An 8271-nucleotide genomic window follows, 5' to 3' on the forward strand; every position below is an offset into this window, starting at 1 on the left:
AGATAAATAGATAGATAGATAGATAGATAGATAGATAGATAGATAGATAGATAGATAGATAGATATAGAGAGATAGACAGACAGACAGATGAATCCACTACATTCAATAATGTTTAGTAATATAAGAGGCTTTGAATATTTTTTGCAGATATGAAACAAATTCTTTATTTGAGGTCAATTATGGTAATCTTCACGGTTTTGTTTTTTCTGTTTTTAAAAAAATATTTATATTTTTATAAATTATAGTTTATTCACTTTGTATCCCTTCTGTAGCCCCTCCCTCATCCCTGCCCAATCCCACCCTCCCTCTCTCATCTCCTCCCATGCCCCTCCCTAAGTCCACTGATAGGGAAGGTCCTCCTGTCCTTCCCTCTGACCCCAGCAAATCAAGACTCATCAGGACTGGCTCTGTTGTTTTTCTCTGTGGCCTAGTAAGGCTGCTCCCCCATCAGAGGGAGGTAATCAAAGAACCTGCCACTGAGTTCATGTCAGAGACAGTTCCTGTTCCCAATATTAGGGAACCCACTTGGAGACTGAGCTGCCATGGGCTACATCTGTGCAGGGGGCCTAGGTTATCTCCATGCATGGTCCTTATTTGGAGTATCAATCTCAGAAAAGACCCCTGTGCCCAGAATTTTTTTTATCTGTTGCTCTCCTTGTGGAGCTCCTGTCCACTCCAGATGTTCCTATCCCCCCTCTTTCATAAGATTACCTGCACTCTGCCCAAACTTAGGCCATGAATCTCAACATCTGCTTTGATACATTGCTGGACAAAGTCTTTCAATGGCCCTCTGTGGTAGGCTCCTGTCGTATTCCCTGTTTTCTCCCTCTTCTAATGTCTGTCCTCTTTGCCTTTCTGAAAAGGGATTGAGAAACTTAGCCAGAGTCCTCCTTCTTGATTAGTTTCTTAAGTTGTACAGATTTTTAGTATGTATATCCTATATTATATATCTAGTACCCACTTATGAATGAGTATATACCCTGTGTGTATTTCTAGTTCTGGGATATTTCACTCAGGATGATCTTTTCCAGTCGCCACCATTTGTCTGCAAATTTCATGATTTCCTTGTTTTTTTTTTTTAATTGCTGAATAATATTCCGTTGTGTAGATGTACCACAATTTCTGTAAAACGACCCAGAGATTTCACCTTACACCCATCAGAGTGACTAAGATAAAAAACTCAAGTGACAACTGGAGAGGATGTAGAGAAAGAGGAACCCTACTACTCTGCTGGTGGGAATGTAAACTTGTACAACCACTGAGGAAATCAATCTGGTGTTTTCTCCAACAATTAGGAATATCACTTCCACAAGACCCAGTTATACCACTCCTAGGCATATATCTAAAATATGCTCAAGTACACAACAAGGACATTTGCTCAACCATGTTTATAGCAGCTTTATTTGTAATAACCAGAAGGTGGAAACAACCCAGATGCCCCTCAACAGAGGAATGGATACAGAAATTGTGGTACATCTACACAACGGAATATTACTCAATAATGAAAAACAATGGTATTACTATTTATTATGCATATAGGTTTCTTGCATTTTTATAAATTTATTAATTTTCTTTATTGATTACAGTTTATTCACGTTTTATCCCAGCTCTCTCATTCCCTCCCAATCCACCCTACCTTCCTCATCTCCTCCATGCGTTTCTCCAAGTCCACTGATAGAGGAGGTCCTCCTCCCCTTCCATCTGACCCTAGTCTATAAGGACTCATCAGGACTGGCTGCATTGTCTTCCTCTGTGACCTGATAAGGCTGCTTTCCCCTCAGTGGGAAATGATCAAGGAGCCAGACACTGAGTTCATGTCATAGACAGTTCCTGTTCCCATTGCTAGGAAACCCTCTTGGACACTGAACTGCCATGGGCTACAATTGTGCAGGGGTCCTAGGTTATCTCCATGCATGGTCATTGTTTGGAATATCAGTCTCAGAAAAGAACCCTGGGCCCAGATTTTTTTGTTTCTGTTGCTCTCATTGTGGAGCTTCTGTCCCCTCCAGGTTTTTATATGCCCCCCTACTTACATAAGATTCCCTGCACTCTACCCAAAGTTTGGCTATGAGTCTCGGCATCTGCTTTGATATCCTGTTGGGTAGAGTCTTTCAGAGGCCCTCTGTGGTAGGCTCCTGTCCTGTTCCCTGTTTTATCCCTCTTCAGATGTCCATCCAATTTTCCTTTGTGCATGAGGATTGAGCATCTTACCCAGGGTCTTCTTGTTGTTTAGCTTCTTTATGACTATATATTTTAGCATGTTTGTCCTATATTACATGACTAATATCCACTTATAAATTTGTGTCTTTTGGCTTCTGGGATAACTCACTCAGGATGATTTTTTTTCTAGTTCCCACCATTTGCCTTCAAATTTCATGATTTTCTTGTTTTAATTGCTTTGTAGTATTCCATTGTGTAATGTACCGCAATTTCTGTAGCCATTCTTCCATTGAGGGACACCTGGGTTGTTTTCAGATTTGGGCTCTTACAACCAAATCTGCTATGAACATGGTGGAGCAAATGTCCTTGTTTTGTACTTGATCATATTTTGGATATATGACTAGAAGTGGTAGAGCTGTAAGTTGAGGTAGCACTATTCCTAATTGCCCAAGAAAGAGCCAGATTGATTTCCAAAGTGGTTGTACCAGTTTACATTCCCACCAGCAATGGAGGAGGGTTTCCCTTTCTTCACATCCTCTCCAGTATGTATTGTCACTTGAGTTTTTTACCTTAGCCAATCTAATAGGTGTAAGGTGAAATCTCAGATGGTTTTGATTTGCATTTCCGTGATGACAAGAATGTTAAGCGTTTCTTTAAGTGTTTCTCTGCCTTTCAGTACTCGTCTATTGACAATTCTGTTTAGCTCTATACCCCATTTTTTTATTTTTATTATCAATTACATTTTATTAACTATGTATCCCAGCTGTATCCCACTCTCTCATTCCCTCCCAATTCCACCTTCTCTCTCTCATCTCCTCCTTGCCCCTTTCCAAGTCCACTGATAGGGGAGGACCTCTTCTCCTTTCATCTGACACTGTTTTATCAGGTATCTTCAGGACTGGCTGCATATTCCTCCTCTGTGGCCGAGCAGGACTGCTCTTCCTTTGGGAGATGGGAAGGTCAAAGAACCTGCCATTGAGTTCATGTCAGAAATAGTTCCTATTCCCCTTACTAGGGAAAACCAATTGGCTACTGAGCTACCACGGGCTACATCCGAGCAGAGGTTGTAGGTTATATCCATACATGGTCCTTGGTGGAGTATCAGTCTCAGAGAAGACCCCTGTGCCCGGATATATTTGGTCCTTGTGGAGCTCCTGTCTTCTCCAGGTCACACTAACTCCCCCTTCTTTCATATGATTTCCTGTACTCTGCCAAAGGTTTGGTTATGAATCTTAGTATCTGCTTTGATTCACTGCTAAGTAGAGTCTTTCAGAGGCCCTCTGTGGTAGGCTCCTGTCCTGTTACTTGTTTTCTCCTACTTCCAATCCTCATCCCATTTGTCTTTCTAAGTGAGGATTGATCATCTTACCCCGGGTCTTCTTTCTTGTTTATCTTCTTTAGGTGTATAGATTTCATTATGTTTATTTTATCTTATAGGTTTATATAAGTGAGTATATACCATGTGTGTCTTTCTGTTCCTGGGATTCCTCACTCAGAATGATCTTTTCTAGATCCCACCATTTGACTGCAAACTTCATGATTTCCTCATTTTTGATTGTTGAGTAACATTCCATTGTGTAAAAATACCACAACTTCTGTATCCATTCCTCCATTGATGGACATCAGGGTTGTTTCCAAGATCTGGCTATTACAAATAAAGCTGCTACAAACATGGTTGAGCAAATGCCCTTGTTGTGTACTTGAGCAAATTTTGGATATATGGCTAGGTGTGGTATAGCTGGGTCTTGAGGAAGCACTATTCCTAACTGTCTGAGAAAGCTCCAGATTGATTTCCAAAGTTGATGTACCAGTTTACATTCTCACCTGCAATGGAGGATGGTTCCCCTTTCTCCACAACCTCTCCAGCATGTGTTGGCATTTGAGTTTTTGATATTAGCCATTTTGATGGGTGTAAGGTGAAATCTCAGGGTCATTTTGATTTGCATCTCTCTGATGGCTAAGGATGTTGCACAGCTCTTTAAGTGTTTCTCTGCCATTCTATTGCCCTACAGAGAATTTTCTGTTTAGCTGTGTACCCCATTTTTTAATTGGATTACTTGATTTGTTGCTTTTTAACTTCTTTAGTTCTTTATATATTCTGGATATCAGCCCTCTGTCAGATAAAGGGTTGGTGAAGATACTTTCCTAGTCTTAGGATGGTGTTTCGTTTTGATGACAGTACCTTTTGCTTTACAGAAGCTTTTCAGTTTCATGAGGTCTCATTTATTGATTGTTGATCTTAGAGCCTGTGCTGTTGGTGTTCTGTTCAGGAAGTTGTCTCTTGTGCCAATGAGTTTAAGGTTCTTCTCCCTTTTTTCTTCTAACAAATTTAGTGTGTCTAGTTTTATGTTGAGGCCTTTGATCTCTTTGGATTTTAGTTATGTGCAAGATGATAAGTATGTATCTATTTACATTTTTCTACAGCACCATTTGTTGAAGATGCTGTCTTTTTTACATTGTATGGAAAAGTTGGGGGAGGGATAGAAGAACCCAGATGGTACACGGGCTCAACAAGAAGACCAACAGAACCAACTAACCAGAGCCAAGAGGGGCTTACAGAGACTGAATCACTTACCAAGGACCATGCATGGACTGGTCCTAGTCCACCTACACAATTGTACATGATGGGTAGTTTGTCTTCATGTGTGTTCCCTAGTAAGGGGAGTAAGAGCTTCCTCTAACAAGGACTCTGTTGCATAGTTTTCAATTATTTCTTCCTGGTGCAGCTGCCTTGCCAGGCCACCAGAGAAAATGTTCTCAGTCCTGATGTGACTTGATGTGTTGGGGTGTTGGTGAAGGGGGGGGGCTCTTCTTTTCTGAAGAGTAGGATAAAGGATGATAGGTGGGAAGCAGAAGGGTGGGCCCAGAAGGAGAGGAGGGTGGGCCCAGGAGGAGAGGAGGGACAGGGTTAATGCTGCTGGAGCTCAAGCTCACCTTTCGGGGTCCTTAAATTAAAAACAAAACAAACAACAACAACAAAAAAAACAAAACAAAACATTTTTTTCAATGCCTTTCCACTGTCCTTTACAGAAAGGCAGAAAATTATAGATATTATAGTTAGTAAATTATTTAAGTCTTAGAAATATAATAGCAAATGTTTTCTCTCATTTTGTATAGACACATATGACTTGAAAATAGAAACAAAGCCATCTAGGAAAGCAAAGAAGACTTCACTAGTTACCTTTCTGTGATAAAATACTATGACCAAGGGGAAGTTATAGACAGAGTTTAGTTTATCCTATGATTCCAGGAGGATGAAAGTCCATCTTGGCAAGCAGTAGACATGGCAGCATGAACAGAAAACTAAGAGATCAAATCTTCAACCAAAATCACAAAGCAAATAAAAAATTGGAAGTGATGTCTGAAGTGTATGGAATGATTCATATGAGTTCTCTCAGGTCTTGAAAAAAGCAACACCCAAACTGCTAATCTCAAATATAATTCCAGGTTAGTGGCATGCAATGCTTTTGGGGTTGTACCAATACAAAGAGAGGTAAAAAGAAAGCTATGCCCTTTGCATGTATGTAACAGATGTGCAGCTTGGCCTTCATGTGGGACCTCTAACAGCAGGATCAAGGGATGCTTATGACTCTGTTGCCTGCCTTTGGATCACTTTGCCCTAACTGGATAGCCTTGTCTAGCCTCAGAAGATACATCTAGTTCTACTGAAACTTGATATGCCAAGGTGGGATGATATCCATGGAATGCCTCCCCTTTTCTGAGGAGAATGGAAGGATGGGAGGATGTGGGGAGGGAAAGTGAGAGAGAGGAACTGGGAAAAGCTGAGGGAAGGAAAGTTGCAATTGGGTTGTAAAGTTAATTAATTAATTAAAAGAACCTTATGGTTCTCAACAGGTCTTAGGATTCCAGTGGATATAAATAGTCATGGGGGAAATGAATTAGCCTTGTCATTAAGTTGGTGTAGGGCCAGTGAGATGGCTTATAGGATAAAGGTGACAGCTTCACAAACCTGGCAACCCACATTCAATCCCTGGAGCCCATGTAAAGGTAAAACATCACAATCAGAGAAAATTATTAAAGAAATGTTGTAATTGGGCTTATGACTCCAAATAGTAAGCAATAGTGAAGGCAGAGTAAAACCATTGTGGCAAGCAGCTAGGTGAGCAGCTGAGAGCTCACAACCCTATTCACAATCTGGAGGCAGAGAGTATGCTGTGAATGGTGGGAGTCTTGAAAACGCAAAGCCTGCTGCCAGTGACAAACTTCCTCCAACAAGACCACACTTCTTAATCCTTCCCAAACAGATCCACCAACTGAAGACCAAGTATTCAAATTATTCAAATATATGAGCCTACAGAGGCCCTTCTCATTCATACCACCAAAAGGGATACACTTATCCTTTCTTGGCTCTTTACCGAAGATGTGGTGCTCTAAGTTTCTGCCTTGTCTTTCTAGCAATAATTGACTGTGGCATGTAATTGTAATGAAATGAGAACAATAATCTACCAGAAATTTAGAAAAGGGAGAACTAAACTTTCATGCAGCTCACTCATATGAACTCCTATCATCAATTTAGATGTATCAATAGGTATTCAGAAACTAACTGGAATATTCCTGTGCCTCTAAACTAAAATGACTGTCAGATAATTTCCAACTCCAGTTTCTAAGTCTGAAATATATTCTGTCTTCATCAATAAGGCCTTGCCTTCAATTTCTGGGAGACAACCAAAGACAATGGCAATGGCTTATGTTGTTTTGTGGTTTCTTGGACTCCTCTGACCAACAACTCAAGAGGCTATTTCTCATGTTAAATACCAGGATTTTGTTAGATAGTCCATGGTTCTTGGGGTGGAATTATCACCCTAAGTGAATAATGTCATATATATGTATACATACATGCATCATATATAATTTTAGGTACATATAGTATAATTTTAGTACATATAGTATGAGTGAATCCCTACATCTTTTTTCAAGCATCTTTAGCTGTCATTAATCCCTCCTCCCTCACTCTTTTTCTGTTTTTCCAGCCTTCTTCTTTCCCAGTTAAAGCTCCTCTCCCTCCTTACTCCCTAGTTAATGCTCTTTTCCCTACTCTCTCCTCAACTGAAGCTCCATATATTGCTTATTCCTCAGCATATGCTTGAAGAACTTGATATTCTACTCCACAGATAATTGCTCAGGCATGTTCATTGTTGCTCTAGTCACAATAACTAGGAAATGGAAACAAATGTCCTTCAATTGATGAATGGATAGTGAAAATGTGGCACACATACACAATGGAATTCTACTCAATGTAGAATGAAATGAACTGTAATGAACAATGAAATAATGAACAATGAACAATGAAATAATGAAGTCTTCAGGTTAAAAGATGGAAATATAACATATTATACTGAGAGGTAACTCAGACTGAGAAAGCCTAGTGTCACATATTCTATCTTATTTGTGGTTCTTAGCTCTGAATTTATAGATGTTAATATGTAAGCTAGAGCAACAACAGAAGCCAGTAAATTAAAAAGTGACCACAGGGTGCAGGGAACTCTAGAATGGGGGAGTACAGGGTGTAGATGCTTGGAGACTTTTCAAAGAATTTACAAAAGAATACTCTTACACATTAAGGGTAATCTGAGGACACAGAAACACAAAAAGATGGCAGGTGACTCATAACCTCAGACTCCCTGCAGTTTGAACTTCTAGACTGTTCAACAAAACAAGAAGGTTTATAGCCCTTAATATCTAAAAAAAAAAAAACATAACTTATCTTACACACACACCACCACCACCACCACCACCACCACCACCACCACCACTTATTAGATTATATTTCTGCTGTTTACCCTTTCTTATAAATGGCTTTGTTAAACATTTCTGCCTTTAATACAAAGTTGACATTTCCTAGTTGTCATAGTAACCAGTTTCATTAAAAATGCTCTCTTTGGTGTTACCTTTCCAAGGAAACCAGGAAATGAACATCAATCCTCATCTTACTGGAGTCCCAAGCCATAAGGTCAGGCTCTGTGTTCAAATGCTCACCTGCATTTATTTAAAAGAAAAAACCAATATATAGAAAGAAACAGAAAAAAAAAGATTTTTGTTTTAGATTTTGGCAAGAACTGAGTAAGAGAGAAATTCTCAGTCTTACTATA

This window comes from Psammomys obesus, unplaced genomic scaffold, assembly GCF_907164565.1.
Source record: "Psammomys obesus unplaced genomic scaffold, mPsaObe1.curated_primary_1811, whole genome shotgun sequence".
Lineage (NCBI taxonomy): Eukaryota > Metazoa > Chordata > Mammalia > Rodentia > Muridae > Psammomys > Psammomys obesus.